Source organism: Malus sylvestris, chromosome 4 (assembly GCF_916048215.2).
Source record: "Malus sylvestris chromosome 4, drMalSylv7.2, whole genome shotgun sequence".
Lineage (NCBI taxonomy): Eukaryota > Viridiplantae > Streptophyta > Magnoliopsida > Rosales > Rosaceae > Malus > Malus sylvestris.
The window spans coordinates 20,166,390-20,178,800 of NC_062263.1; the positions used below are offsets into that span (position 1 = coordinate 20,166,390).

The 12,411-nt window shown below is 41.1% G+C and overlaps 1 protein-coding gene across 1 annotated transcript in view; it reads right to left on the reverse strand.

Moving 5' to 3' along the window:
* Positions 1-2,715: 2,715 nt before the first annotated feature.
* LOC126620260 (uncharacterized) overlaps positions 2,716-12,411 on the reverse strand; it is a 104,547-nt gene continuing 94,851 nt past the window's right edge. Inside the window, exon 2 of the mRNA XM_050288774.1 lies at positions 2,716-6,638. The gene's annotated coding sequence lies outside the window, so the exon portion shown is untranslated. The remainder of the gene's footprint in view (positions 6,639-12,411) is intronic.

A 12,411-nucleotide genomic window follows, 5' to 3' on the forward strand; every position in this document is an offset into this window, starting at 1 on the left:
ACAATATATATGGAACATTGTGTGTGTGTGTGTGTGTGTATCAGGGTTTCCCCCCTATTTTTATCAGTAACTACATGGTTCTTACGGGATCCCAATCACCCCGTTTTTGTTAGAATGGACAGAGAGAGGTTTTGCTAAGACGGGACTCGACATACAAAGTAATGTTATTACTATGTGGGTAGCTAGAAATTAATCAAAATTTACATATATTCCAAGTTGGAAGAGTAGTCATGTTGAAGAAAGGAATCTATGTAGCTGCTAGGTTGTTTGGATTTGCTTTTGCAAGAACCAAGGCTAGCTGCTCTTGCCAAGAAGGAATAAAGCATATTCAAAACGCTCTAACAGAAAAATAAGCCTCATATATGGTCATGGTCGGGTAACTGAATCGAGTGAGTGTAAAATTCAGAAATCGAGTTGAATGATCCCGAAAGTGAAGATATATATATACTGAAATGTGGGCTTCTTCTTCTGATACCGTCATCATCATCATCATATGTACGAACAACAGAGAGCAGTAGAAGGAATTTTCAGGGGCTCGGAAATCCAAGCCAAATATATTCTAACTCACTCTCTCATTGGGATTAAGATTCTCTCCCCTTATTTTTTTCATCTCCTTTCATCATCTCCTCTCACATTCTTTATTTTATCTTATCTTTCTATTAAAAATTAGTATAAAATGTTGACATGACTTAACCGTAATCATTTAAATATGAGGAAAATAAAGCGAAAGAAAAAAAAAGAAGGGAGAGAATCCTACTTTCATCGGGACTAGGATTCGAGGGGAGTGAATCTACTCCCTCTCATTGATCCTCATGTTGCTGTGACTGTGAGTAAGACACATGGGTTTGTGTGATATATCAGTCACATGCTCTCTCTCTCTCTCTCTCTCTCTCCACACAAAGAGATAGTGGCAGCAGCTTTCACTTTTAGCATGATGTCCTTGTTATAACAAAAACGTCTGTGTATGTGGATATAATCCACATGAACAGGTGCATAAGCAAAGAAAGAGACTAAGATTCCAAGCTCTTCTGGGATATAGACCTCACATTCTCCCACATGCATTTTTTCTTCAATTATATGGGTACGTATATCCATAAATATCGTCATATAATTAGATTCTCAATCAACAACTCATATAGACGTACGTATGTTATGAAATTAAAATTTAATGTCATTAACTATAACTACAGTTCAGTTATATTCTTCTCTACTTGTAATAATTGAGAAGTCTCAGCTTCGTCTCTCATGCTAGTTCAATACCTAATTATAGATGATTATTTTGTAATGAGCCAAAATTCCATTCGTCAAATATGGTTGTAAAAGAATAAAATAAATCCTGGAGTCGTTATTAGGAGCAGCCCTTTACAACATAAAAGATTACCTGTGTCTAGCTATCAATAGTCAATGAGATATATAATTCCCAAGGTCCCCTACATACACAGCGTCTCTATTTAGGTAAGAATAGCATCCTACGAAGTCATTTTCCCAACATTTCCAAAGAACTCAGCCGTGCAATATGTAAATTGACTATTAATTTCAGGTCAGCACAACCAAATGCATGCATTTGGTAAAGTAAATTATTCCCAACCTGGGACAGTTAATTGAATAATTTATAGTCCCGACCGATCTCTTTTCTCTTTGACAACTAACAATTTAATCCACTGACACTAGTCGTTTGTAAAAAAACATGTTTACAAGAATCATGATTTAGGGCAATTTTTTTTTTTATTTATGGATTTTTTTTAGGAAAACTAATGAAAGAGGCTTGAAAACTTTGAGTTTTAACGATAAGGACAAAATAAAGAGTAAAGTGAATACTACCAGGATTGATTTTTTAGTGTAAAAATGTGGTTTTTCGTTAAAGTGAACAGTACCGGGAGTTTTTCGTTAAAGTTCCATTTTTTTTTTGGACAGTTCATACCAAGGGCAAGGGGTACAATTTAGGTTTGATCAATGAGATCTATTTGATTAGATTTGACAATAAAAATGTATCCGAAGCAACTAGTATTTAATTGTTTGGTTTGGTTCGATTTTGAACAATACCACCATTGAAACCGAACTAAACCAAACCAAATTATTGTTAATCAGTTTGATTTAGTTTGATTCAGTCAGTTTAAGCCTATTCAACACATAAATAAAGAAACGTTTTAACAACAACAACAACAACAACAAAGCCTTTTCCCACTAAGTGGGGTCGGCTATATGAATCCTAGAACGCCATTGCGCTCGGTTTTGTGTCATGTCCTCCGTTAGATCCAAGTACTCTAAGCCTTTTCTTAGAGTCTCTTCCAAAGTTTTCCTAGGTCTTCCTCTACCCCTTCGGCCCTGAACCTCTGTCCCGTAGTCACATCTTCGAACCGGAGCGTCAGTCGGCCTTCTTTGCACATGTCCAAATCACCGGAACCGATTTTCTCTCATCTTTCCTTCAATTTCGGCTACTCCTACTTTACCTCGGATATCCTCATTCTCAATCTTATCCTTTCTCGTGTGCCCACACATCCCACGAAGCATCCTTATCTCTGCTACACCCATTTTGTGTACGTGTTGATGTTTCACCGCCCAACATTCTGTGCCATACAACATCGCTGGCCTTATTGCCGTCTTATAAAATTTTCCCTTGAGCTTCAGTGGCCTACGACAGTCACACAACATGCTGGATGCACTCTTACACTTCATCCATCCAGCTCGTATTCTATGGTTGAGATCTCCATCTAATTCTCCGTTCTCTTGTAAGATAGATCCTAGGTAGCGAAAACGGTCGCTTTTTGTGATCTTCGCTAAATTGCTCCGGTCATTAGTGTGGATAAGTATATAAATGGATAGAGATAGGAAAGCAAACACAAGATGTATGTGGTTCACCCAGATTGGCTACGTCCACGGAATAGAAGAGTTCTCATTAATTGTGAAGGGTTTACACAAGTACATAGGTTCAAGCTCTCCTTTAGTGAGTACAAGTGAATGATTTAGTACAAATGACATTAGGAAATATTGTGGGAGAATGATCTCGTAATCACGAAACTTCTAAGTATCGGAGTGTGGTATCATCTTGACTTGCCTTATCTGTCTCATAGGTAGATGTGGCAGCTTCTCTGGAAGTACTCTTCCTCCATCCAGGGGTGGTATCTTTAACTGGTGGAGATGCACAAGGTAATGTATCAATTTCACTTGAAGCTTACTTGTAGTTTCAGGCTTGGTCAAGCGCGATACAAACCATGTAGTAGGAGTCCCCCAAGTCGCCGAGCTAGGGGATTTGCTGAAAGAGGTGACAGACAAGGTAAGCAATCAGAGCTGCGGCTGATTGTTCACCTTCTCCCCATCTTGCAGCAGCATGAAGGATAAAGAGAAGAAAAATGAGAAGAGATGATATGGGATACTTTTGCTTTTGAAGAAGTAACTTTCCACAGGCTTATTCTTGAACTGAGCTGGAGGGTTTTCTGGTTTCCTCCAGAGTATAAGGCCGACTGAAGAATTTGAGGGTCAAAACAAGTCCATCAAATCTAGAGTACGTTCGACCCTGCTGATATGGGATACTTTTGCTTTTGACAGAGTAATGGATGGATCGGCACGTGTGCTGTTACGCTTGTCTCCACATGCTTCCTTGTATCCTTCGCACTTGCCCTATCTGTTCCTCAAGCAGATGCGGTATCTTCCCTGGCAACATAAGATGTTGAAGATGAGTACTCGAGAGCAATGCCAGGTAAGTAATCAGGTAAGGGGTTCCAGGCTGTCAGTTCCTGGCTGGGAGCTTGATTTCAAGTGCTGACTGATTGCTCTCTTTCTCCTTGTCTTGCAGGTAAAAACAAGGCCAAAGGAAAAGACAGGGAAAAAGCATGATATGGGATACTCTTGCTTTTAACCCTGATGATATGAGATATTCTTGCTCTAGTATAGCTTGTTTGCAGAGGTATTATCGGGGGGAAAGAAAGCTGAATATTTCGAAAGGCTTCGTTGGGAGTGCCCTCTCAGATATGAGGAAGGGTTGAGCATTTTTGCAGGTCTGCCTGTCCGTTGGGGATGGAGGTCGACATATATAGGAGTCTCCCTAACAACAAGTAGTAATGCTATTCCTTTACCCTGCTTGGTCATAGCACGGTAGTGGGAGCTGCCAGCTTCACATGTTTTAACTCTGTCAGAGCACTTTGAAAAAGTGGTATGTGGTATCTGGCTCTCGAGATTCGGAGAACGATGCTTCTTCGATTTTTGAGAAAGCAATCATGGTGGGGGTCTGGCTCTCGAGATTCGGGGAGCAGTCTCTTCGATTTTTGAGAAAGTAATCATGTTAGGAGTCTGGCTCTCGAGATTCGGAAGGCGGTGCCTCTTCGATTTTGGAGTAAGCAATCTTGTTGGGAGTGTTTTCTCGGATGTGAGTAAAGGTTGGGCATGTTTGCTAGTCTACCTTGCCACGAAGCACGGAGGTTGACACACAGGGACTTTCCAATTATCCAACAGTGGTACTGTTCCTTTACCCTTGTGGGTAATAATATGGTAGCTAGACCTTCAAAATTTATGTGTCTAAACTTTGTTAGTGCTGTTTCTTTGCTATTCTTTTACCTTTCTTGGTCAGAGCGATGTAGTGGGAGCTGCAAGCTTCACGTGCTTCACGTGCTCAACTTTGGCAGAGACTTTGACAAAGTTATCTGTGGTACCCATGAGCTATTGTTGCGTGTGGGAAGTGGGTGATTGAACAGTAAGATTCATGTGCTTTCTACTTCACCAGAAGTCTTCGACAGAATGCCCATAATTTCCGCAAAGCTGAGTGTGCGTGTGACAGGTGCTGACAAGGCTAGAAAAGAAGGTGCCTCTTCGATTTCTGAGATCGGCCCTCGTGGTCTCTGAGCAGCCCAGCTTTTGAGAAAGCGAGCGCCTCTTCGATTGATTCGGAGAACGATGCCTCTTCGATTTTTGAGAAAGCAATCATGCTGGGGGTCTGGCTCTCGAGATTCGGGGAGCAGTGTCTCTTCGATTTTTGAGAAAGTAATCATGTTGGGAGTCTGGCTCTCGAGATTCGGAGAGCGGTGCCTCTTCGATTTTGGAGCAAGCAATCTTGTTGGGAGTGTTTTCTCGAATGTGAGTAAAGGTTGGGCATGTTTGCTAGTCTACCTTGCCACGAAGCACAGAGGTTGACACACAGGGACTTTCCAATTATCCAGCAATGGTACTGTTCCTTTACCCTCTCTTCGATTTTTGAGAAAGTAGTCATGTTGGGAGTCTGGCTCTCGAGATTCGGAGGACGGTGCCTCTTCGATTTTGGAGCAAGCAATCTTATTGGGAGTGTTTTCTCGAATGTGAGTAAAGGTTGGGCATGTTTGCTAGTCTACCTTGCCACGAGGCACAGAGGTTGACACACAGGGACTTTCCAATTATCCAACAGTGGTACTGTTCCTTTACCCTTGTGGGTAATAATATGGTAGCTAGACCTTCAAAATTTATGGGTCTAAACTTTGTTAGTGCTGTTTCTTTGCTATTCTTTTACCCTTCTTGGTCAGAGCGATGTAGTGGGAGCTGCAAGCTTCACGTGCTCAACTTTGGCAGAGAACTTTGGCAAAGTTATCTGTGGTACCCATGAGCTATTGCTGCGTGTGGGAAGTGGGTGATTGGACAGTAAGATTCATGTGTTTTCTACTTCCCCAGAAGTCTTCGACAGAATACCCATAATTTCCGCAAAGCTGAGTGTGCGTGTGACAGGTGCTGACAAGGCTGGAAAAGTAGGTGCCTCTTCGATTTCTGAGATCGGCCCTCATGGTCTCTGAGGAGCCCAGCTTTTGAGGAAGAGAGCGCCTCTTCGATTTCTGAGATCGGCTTTCGTGGTCTTTGAGCAGCCCAACTTTTGAGAAAGCAAACACCTCTTCGATTTATGAGATCAACCCTCGTGGTCTCTAAGCAGCCTAGCTTTTGAGAAAGCAAATGCCTCTTCGAATTCTGAGCAGGCGCCTCTTCGATGTCTGAAGCTCCGTCGAGTGCAGCTTTTTATAGGGGCTGGCATTAAGTTCCAAAGCACACTTGAATCTCCACCAGTAGAAGCTCCATTCTTGCACTTCTAAGATCTTGATTTGTCCGACCTCTTCTCTCTTCAATACCTTTGAAAATGTCTGGCCCCTCCGACCGTCGTTTTGACTTGAACCTTGTTGAAGAGGCAGCCCCGCCTTCTCCAAACAACATATGGCGCCCATCCTTCGTCTCCCCTACTGGTCCTCTTACCGTTGGGGATTCCGTGATGAAGAATGATATGACCGCTGCGGTGGTGGCCAGGAACCTTCTCACTCCCAAAGATAACAGACTACTTTCCAAACGGTCTGATGAGTTAGCTGTTAAGGATTCACTGGCTCTCAGTGTTCAGTGTGCAGGTTCTGTGTCTAATATGGCCCAACGCCTATTTGCTCGAACCCGCCAAGTTGAATCATTGGCGGCCGAAGTGATGAGTCTCAAACAGGAGATTAGAGGGCTCAAGCATGAGAATAAACAGTTGCACCGGCTCGCACATGACTATGCTACAAACATGAAGAGGAAGCTTGACCAGATGAAGGAAACTGATGGTCAGGTTTTACTTGATCATCAGAGATTTGTGGGTTTGTTCCAAAGGCATTTATTGCCTTCGTCTTCTGAGGCTGTACCGCGTAATGAAGCTCCAAATGATCAACCTCTGATGCCTCCTCCTTCTAGGGTTCTATCCAGTACTGAGGCTCCGAATGATCCCCCTCCGATGCCTTCTCTTTCTGGGGCTCTACCGACTGCTGAGACTTCTCCTAAGCAACCTTTGTGAAGGCTCCATCTTGTTTGTTTATTTTGACTCATGTATATGTACATATTTGTAGCTTATCGGGGATATCAATAAATAAGTTTTCCTTCATTTCAACGTATTGTGTTAAATACACCAAAGCCTTCTTCGCTAAGTTCTTTGAATTTTCTTTTGTTGAAGCTTGTATGTTGAAGCTTTCTGAGTGGAGCATGTAGGTTGGGGTAGTGTTCCCTTAATTTTTCGAGTGAGGAAAACTTCTCGGTTGGAGACTTGAAAAATCCAAGTCACTGAGTGGGATCGGCTATATGAATCTTAGAACGCCATTTTGCTCGGTCTTGTGTCATGTCCTTCGTTAGATCCAAGTACTCTAAGTCTTTTCTTAGAGTCTCTTCCAAAGTTTTCCTAGGTCTTCCTCTACCCCTTCGGCCCTGAACCTCTGTCCCATAGTCGCATCTTCTAATCGGAGCGTCAGTAGGCCTTCTTTGCACATGTCCAAACCACCGTAACCGATTTTCTCTCATCTTTCCTTCAATTTCGGCTACTCCTACTTTACCCCGGATATCCTCATTCCTAATCTTATTCTTTCTCGTGTGCCCACACATCCAACGAAGCATCCTCATCTCCGCTACACCCATTTTGTGTACGTGTTGATGCTTCACCGCCCAACATTCTGTGCCATACAGCATCGCCGGCCTTATTGCCATCCTATAAAATTTTCCCTTGAGCTTCAGTGGCATACGGCGGTCACACAACACGCCAGATGCACTCTTCCACTTCATCCATCCAGCTTGTATTCTATGGTTGAGATCTCCATCTAATTCTCCGTTCTTTTGCAAGATAGATCCTAGGTAACGAAAACGGTCGCTCTTTGGTATTTCTTGATCTCCGATCCTCACCCCTAACTCGTTTTGGCCTCCATCTGCACTGAACTTGCACTCCATATATTCTGTCTTTGATCGGCTTAGGCGAAGACCTTTAGATTCCAACACTTCTCTCCAAAGGTTAAGCTTTGCATTTACCCCTTCCTGAGTTTCATCTATCAACACTATATCGTCTGCGAAAAGCATACACCAAGGAATATCATCTTGAATATGTCCTGTTAACTCATCCATTACCAACGCAAAAAGGTAAGGACTTAAGGATGAGCCTTGATGTAATCCTACAGTTATGGGAAAGCTTTCGGTTTGTCCTTCATGAGTTCTTACGGCAGTCTTTGCTCCTTCATACATATCCTTTATAGCTTGGATATATGCTACTCGTACTCCTTTCTTCTCTAAGATCCTCCAAAGAATGTCTCTTGGGACCCTATCATACGCTTTTTCCAAATCTATAAAGACCATGTGTAAATCCTTTTTCCCATCTCTATATCTTTCCATCAATCTTCGTAAGAGATAGATTGCCTCCATGGTTGAGCGCCCTGGCATGAACCCGAATTGGTTGTCCGAAACCCGTGTCTCTTGCCTCAATCTATGCTCAATGACTCTCTCCCAGAGCTTCATTGTATGACTCATTAACTTAATACCCCTATAGTTCATGCAATTTTGTACGTCGCCCTTATTCTTGTAGATAGGCACCAAAGTGCTCGTTCGCCACTCATTTGGCATCTTCTTCGTTTTCAAAATCCTATTGAAAAGGTCAGTGAGCCATGTTATACCTGTCTCTCCCAAAACTTTCCACACTTCGATTGGTATATCGTCTGGGCCTATTGCTTTTCTATGCTTCATCTTCTTCAAAGCTACAACCACTTCTTCCTTCCGGATTCGACGATAAAAAGAGTAGTTTCTACACTCTTCTGAGTTACTCAACTCCCCTAAAGAAGCACTCCTTTCATGTCCTTCATTGAAAAGATTATGAAAATAACCTCTCCATCTGTCTTTAACAGCGTTCTCTGTAGCAAGAACCTTTCCATCCTCATCCTTGATGCACCTCACTTGGTTTAGGTCCCTTGTCTTCTTTTCCCTTGCTCTAGCTAGTTTATAGATATCCAACTCTCCTTCTTTGGTATCTAGTCGTTTATACATATCGTCGTAAGCCGCTAACTTAGCTTCTCTGACCGCTTTCTTCGCCTCTTGCTTCGCTTTTCTATACCTTTCACCATTTTCATCGGTCCTCTCCTTGTATAAGGCTTTACAACATTCATTCTTAGCCTTCACCTTTGTTTGTACCTCCTCATTCCACCACCAAGATTCCTTTTGGTGTGGGGCAAAGCCCTTGGACTCTCCTAATACCTCTTTTGCTACTTTTCGGATACAACTAGCCATGGAATCCCACATTTGGCTAGCTTCCCCCTCTCTATCCCACACACATTGGGTGATTACCTTCTCTTTGAAAATGGCTTGTTTTTCTTCTTTTAGATTCCACCATCTAGTCCTTGGGCACTTCCAAGTCTTGTTCTTTTGTCTCCCTCTTTTGATATGTACATCCATCACCAACAAGCGATGTTGATTAGCTACGCTCTCTCCTGGTATAACTTTGCAATCCTTACAAGTTATACGATCCCCTTTCCTCATTAGAAGAAAATCTATTTGTGTTTTTGACGACCCACTCTTGTAGGTGATCACATGTTCTTCTCTCTTCTTAAAGAAGGTGTTGGCTAAGAAGAGATCATATGCCATTGCAAAATCCAAGATAGCTTCCCCATCCTCGTTTCTCTCCCCAAAACCATGGCCACCATGAAAACCTCCATAGTTGCCTGTCTCCCTGCCCACGTGTCCATTTAGATCTCCTCCTATAAATAATTTCTCCGTCTGAGCAATTCCTTGCACCAAGTCTCCAAGGTCTTCCCAAAATTTCTCCTTCGAACTCGTATCCAACCCTACTTGAGGTGCGTATGCACTAATCACATTGATAAGTTCTTGTCCTATTACAATCTTGATTGCCATGATTCTATCTCCTACCCTCTTGACATCTACAACATCTTGTGTCAAGGTCTTGTCCACGATGATGCCAACACCGTTTCTCGTTCTATTTGTGCCCGAATACCAAAGTTTAAACCCTGAGTTTTCTAGATCCTTTGCTTTACTACCAACCCACTTAGTTTCTTGTAGGCACATAATATTTATCCTTCTCCTCACCATAACTTCCACTACTTCCATAGATTTTCCCGTTAAGGTTCCTATATTCCACGTTCCTAAACGCATTTTGCTCTCTTGAACTCTACCCTTCTGTCCTAGCTTCTTCACCCTCCCCCGTCTAATAGGATCAAAGTACTTCTTTTGTGTGTCCCGTGTAAAGTTGATAGGAGCATATGCTCCCAAACAACTTTGAGTGGAGTCGTTCGAAAAGAAGTTTCTACGGCCCCCTTGCTCATTTAACACTGCATCCGGGTGCCAATGGAGATACAGCGACCCTTGCTCACTTATCACTGTGCTCGGGCCACACAGCGCGCCACTTACGGGTGACGCCCTAGCTTTAGCGCGATTTTGTTCTGGATTCATTTTCATAAGGATTCGACGTGATCATGGAGTGCCGGCTGTCGACTACCTGACGCCCTCCCCCTCCTCCTTTATCCGGGCTTGGGACCGGCAATGTAAAATTACATAGGCGGAGTTAAAGAAACGTTTTAACATTTCAAGAATTTTATCTTCTAAACCTCCAGACATCTCATGCATTCAAATTGGATTGAAAGATTAACTAAACATTTCTCAACATAAAAAGTTTATCATGTTAAATATAACTAATTAAGTTTCAATTAAATAAAATCTAATGCTAGCAAACAATTTATTTATTACAACCTCACATAAGCATAAGATACATGTATATAAATCTCCTAATTGTTAATAATCGTTACAAGTTAGAATATGGGAATGGTTTATTTTGCACTCCAAATTTTCTATAATTAGAAAGAAAAATACACTTGTGAGGAGTGTAGAATTAGATTTTTGGAGTGCTAATGACAATTTCCTATAATATATGTTGAGATTTATAATATGTGTATAATAAGGCCTTTAAATAACCTATAATAAGTTGACATGTGTAAAAAAAAAAATAATTAAAAGATACATGGTCGCTTCGATTTGGTTTTAGTCAGTTTTAAAAATATCAAAACCGAATTAAACCAAAAGTAAATCAAGTCGGTTCGATTTTTAAATTGTTTGATTTTTTCTTGATCAAAATCAAACTAAATCGACCAATATAGTTTGGATCCTTCGGTTTGATCGGGTCGGTCGGTTTGATGCCACTCTAAATGAGATGTCAGGAGAATTCATACATAATATGTGAAAATAACGCGTGCATTTTAGCTTTGCTATAGAATATGTTGTCTAGCTGATGATCAGATTGGATCAAGATTTACTTAATTCCTCTAGACTAGAGGTACAATTAAATTAATAGATGATTATATTCTTATTGATTAAAATAAAAGGTAATGGAAATAATAAACTAGGTATATAATATATAAAATTGAATTTTGTATAGGCTTAACCTTTTGCAAAGTTCGCTGTCGAACGTTGCCTAACAATTTTGTCGTCCGAGTATCATATAATATAATGGAATGGGGTACGTAAGTAAAAAGATACCAAATTATAATTTACTTTGCCAATTGCCATCCCATGCATTGCATGCTGCTGATAGATATATAATCGTCTTAGAACAATTATACGAATTACAGGATTAAGTGGGGTCCCATCGAGCAAGTGGAATATCATTTCTAAGTTCAAACTCTCACCCTGTATTTAGTGTAAATTATTGTAGAATATCATTTGTAATCAAAACAACAAGGGATTTGTTTGCGTTAATATTTGAACATTAATTTGAGTGAAGGAAAGCCCAAAGATGCCAACTAAAAGGGGACTTGCCCAAAGGCAAATTGAAGCCTTCTCAGCCAAATACAAGCCACATGCTTACCATTGAAGAGACAAGTGATGAAGACTAACCTATTACTAGCCAAAGAATACTTTCTAGTGGCATTCCAAGTAAAAAGTTGATGACTCACTACCCTCCAAGTGCTTTCGGTCAAGAGCAAAGCTACAGCAGTCGGGCTAAATTGCCTATAAAAGGAAGAAGAGGCCCCAGAGACAAGGGTACTCAACCAATCAAACAAACAAACATACAAACTCTGCTCTCAAGCCAGATTTGCATCCAAAAGCTGAAATCAACCCAAATTCAGTCTCTTTTAGCGACAAGCTATCTCCCTTAGTGGCATAGTATCGATTCCCCTGTGTAAACTTGTTTACCATCCATCCCTTTTTAGCATATAAACCCTTGTTAATTCAAAGAGAAGTGATTGCAAGAGGTTCAACCTTGTCAGACAAAGTGAAATCTTGCTCGAGGCTCTTTGTTTGCTTTCTAAATTTGTAGATCTATTACTTAATGCATTCTCCAGTATGTATTCAAGTTATTTCCATCAGTTTTCCTATTTTAAAAGTTCCATTTGCATCTGGATCTGGTTAGTTTAATGGATATGTTATCATTAAAGTCAATCAAGAACCAAGCAAACGACTTAAAGGGGCCTGGACTCCTTTCATTTGAACATACAAGACTATGAACTAAAAGTCCTTGTTTACAAGGCAAGAAAAAGAACTTAATGTGGACTATGATAACAAAAAGTCCGAGTAACTTGGGGCGCAAGTAAGTGACTAAAAACACTCTTGTTCTACATCTTCTATACTGAGATAATAGTGGCACGCCTAGCACTTAGTTAGTTTTGATTGCAAGCCTCAAGGCCTACACCTAAG